We start from the raw sequence: 3,593 nt of genomic DNA, 5'->3' as shown, positions 1-3,593 counted from the left end.
CCGGGCTACGGGCAGGCGGGTTGGGGCGGGCACGCGGGCTGGAGTATCCGCCGGGTGCAGGGGAGGCCCGCAGGGAGCGTGCTGGGAGCTGGAGCTGGAGCTGGAGCCGGAGGAAGCAGAGCCCCAGCCTCACAGGGACTTTGTCCTGATCCAAGAAGTGGAGCAAGCCAGTCGGAAGATTTAATGGATGTGAGTCGAGGCTAGATTTGTATTTTTAAAAGCCTCCCAGCAGGGGCTGGAGCGGATTAGGGCAGGCCAGTTAGGCTACTGCAGTCGTCCTGGCAGGAACTGTTGGATCTTGAAGAAGAGGGATCGGGCCAGAAAGGGAGCATGGGGGCAGAGGAGGAGCCACAGAACGCCAGGAGGGACGGGACCGAAGAGGTAATACGGCAGGGCAGGGCGTGATGGCGCGCGAGGGGAGAGGGACGGGGTGAAAGTTCTGGCTCCAGACCTGGATGGATGGCGATGCGGTGCCCTGGCCGAAGGCCTGGCAGCTCTCCTTGGCCTGGGGTCGGGGGTGGAAGGGCTGCTGTCCCCTTTTAGTGGGTCAGTTTGAAGTGGATCTGAGCCGTCTGGTTGCTGGCAGGTGGGCAGCCGGATACTGGCGTCTGGGGCCAGGGCATTCTAAGGTGAATGTGTAAGGAAGGAAGGCGGCTGCTTCCAGGCGCTTTCGGAGTGTAGACATGAGCTTGCCGGAGAGCACAGGGTGAGCAGGGCCAGAGCAGCCTAGAAGGGGAAGGCCTGCCAGCTACCGCAGGAGGGTGAATGCAGAAATATCCAGGTTTGTAGGTTTGATTTCTGGAAAATGAGAGCATTCCTGTGATCCTTCTTTATTCTTGGTCAAGTAGGAAATAAGGTGATTTTTTTTTTGAGAGAAAAGGGGTGTCCTGAAGTTGTGTTTCTTGCTTTGTTTTGTTTTTGTTTTCTGGAGAGGTTTTTGCTATAGGGCTCGTGCGCTTGCAAAAACAGAGACAGAAAGAAAGACAGAGACATAAAGCGAGAAATCATCCCCCCAGGAGGGATGACCACGCCTCAGTCCCTTCTCCTCCATTCTCCTCAGGCTCTTGGACATGCACGCACACGCGCCTGGCGTGAGTTTAAGCCACCGGGTCCGGGACTTGAACTGCAGTCAACTACATGGGAGTCCCGCAACATAGCCATTACGCTAACTGCTGGTCCCCTGAAGTTGTGTTTTGTTGTTGTTGTTTTAAGGTTTTTACCATAGGACTTACACTCGCAGGAGCAAGATAGAAGGAGGGAGAGTGAGAAATCATCTCCCTGGGCAGGGCCACGCCACACTCCCTTCTCCCTTCTCCCGGGAGTTGGAGCAGGCATGCACACCTGCCCGTTGTGATTTTCAAGCGGCAGGGTCCAGACTCGAACAACGGTTAGCCCTGTGGGAATCCAGCACATTAACTACCATGCCAGTTGCTGGGCCAGGGCCTGATGCTTTAACAAAGTGGACAGGTTTTAAGAAAACCTTTGTGGAGAATGAGTTATCAAGGGACCATGGGGCAACTGCTGAGTGAGGAAAGGTCCACTTGAGGCTGGTGACTTTCAGCAAGTGGTGAATTTCAAGATGGCTGCCATTGTCACCTTTCCACTGGCCTCCCAGGGTAGGCTTCGCCCTGGGTCCCTGCTTCCTTCCTCCATCCCCCCTCCCTAGTCCAGCTTTTCTCATGAAGTGCCTAGAGTTGTTTTAGAGAGATTTTTCCTATAGGGCGTGTGTGCTTGATGGAGAGACAGAGAGAAATAGCCCCCTGTGGAGATGGCCACACCACAATCCCTTCTCCCTTCCTCTTTCGGGGTTTTGGGTGCGCGCATGCACACATGCCCCCAGCATGCATTTCTTTTTTTTTTTTTTTTGGAGAGGTTTTCGCTATAGGGCGCGTGCGCTCGCCAGACAGAGAGAGACAGAGAGACAGAAAGCGAGAAATCACCCCCCAGGGGGGATGGTCACGCCGCAATCCCTTCTCCTCCATTCTCCTCTTGGGATCTTGGGCACGCACGCACACGCGCCCGGCGTGAGATTTAAGCCACCGGGTCCGAGACGCGAACCGCGGTCGACTACGTGGGAGTCCAGCGACACAGCCATTACGCTAACTGCTGGTTCCCCACCCAGCATGCATTTCTGGGTACTCGTCCTCTCCTTTCTGTTTTTGGAGAGGTTTTCGCTATAGGGTGTGTGCGCTCACCAGAAAGAGAGAGACAGAGAGACAGAAAGCAAGAAATCACCCCCTGGGGGGATGACCACGCCACAGTCCCTTCTCCTCCATTCTCCTCTCAGGATCCTGGGCACGCGCACACACACACACACACGCCCGGCATGAGTTTAAGCCACTGGGTCTGGGACTTGATCCGCGGTTGGCTACATGGGAGTCTAATGACGTAGCCATTACGCCATCTGCTGTTCCCATCTCTCCTTTCATGTTAGTGCCCAGATGATCTGTCTAAAAGACAAACAACTAAACAATTAGGAGGTTTTTTTTCTTCTTGGTTTTGCCATAGGGCACATGCACTCTCCAGAGAGACAGAAGAAAAGTAAGATAAAAAATCACCCTCTTCCCTTCCATTCTCTTCCTGGAATTTTGGGCATGCATGCACATGTGTCCAGGGTGATTTTCAAGCCACCAGGTCCAGGACTCAAACCATGGTCTTTCATGTGGGAATCTAGTGTCCTAACCACTATGTCACCTGATGGCCCCCAGTTATGTCCTTTTTAATAAAACGGTTGAAAAGTTCAACACCAAATGTATAGTGGATGATATTAAGAAATTTATGGGAAGGGGACTTCGAAAATTTCATCAAAAAATGGAATTAAGGGACCAGCATTTAGCATAATGGCTATGTCACTGGATTTCCATGTAGTTGACCGTGGTTCAAGTCCCAGACCTGGTGGCTTAAACTCATGCCAGGTGCGTGTGCTTGCGTGCCCAAGATCCCGAGAGGAGAATGGAGGAGAAGGGATTGCGGCGTGACCATCCCCCCTGGGGGGTGATTTCTCACCTTCTCCCCCTGTCTCTGTTTTTCTGGCGAGTGCACACGCCCTATAACAAAAACCTCAAAAAAAAAAAAAAAAAAAGAAATGGAATTGAAGTAGGAGTTTATTTTGGTGCAAAAAATGTTGAGATTCATTTGTGCTTCTTTTCCTAATACGCATTTTCATGAACCTTTGAGAACCCCTCGTGTGTGTGTGTATAGATAGATAGGTCGATAGATGTATCTATGTGTTTATATTTTATCTAGTTGTGCTGAGGGGACTGCTCTATTGACTGAGAATATATTTTCTTCAAAGTAGGGGAGGTGGGTGGGCTAGCGATGAGTCAGGCTTGGCCATAGGCTGATGGTTGTTGGAGCACTAAGTGAGATCACATCTTCCTACTTACAAATATTCAGTGATCACTCAGGCTAAAGTCTAAACTCATAGACCTCAGCTGGCTCTTCTGACCTGGCCCTCATACCATGTGCAGGCTCAATTCTTGCCCATTCATCTTTTTTTTTTCTTCTTTATTTTTTAGAGGTTTTTACCTTAGGGTGTGTATGCTCCTGGAGACAGGGAAAGTGAGAAATACCCCCCCCCCCCGCCCGGGGCA

General features: G+C 51.5%; 1 protein-coding gene across 4 annotated transcripts in view; it reads left to right on the top strand.

Annotated features, from left to right (window-relative positions):
• The first annotated feature begins 6 nt into the window (after nt 1–6).
• Nucleotides 7–3,593, top strand: part of RHNO1 (RAD9-HUS1-RAD1 interacting nuclear orphan 1) — an 11,120-nt gene continuing 7,533 nt past the window's right edge. For 2 of the 4 annotated variants that reach the window (XM_027769680.1, XM_006172046.3), the window contains exon 1: nt 7–189. The gene's annotated coding sequence lies outside the window, so the exon portion shown is untranslated. Of the gene's footprint in view, nt 190–273; nt 382–3,593 lie in introns of all 4 variants that reach the window. The other 2 variants (XM_027769681.1, XM_027769682.1) reach the window with 2 other exon arrangements.

This window comes from Tupaia chinensis, unplaced genomic scaffold, assembly GCF_000334495.1.
Source record: "Tupaia chinensis unplaced genomic scaffold, TupChi_1.0 Scaffold150288_1, whole genome shotgun sequence".
Classification (NCBI taxonomy): Eukaryota; Metazoa; Chordata; class Mammalia; order Scandentia; family Tupaiidae; genus Tupaia; species Tupaia belangeri.
This window is presented reverse-complemented; position numbering and strand designations above follow the sequence as displayed.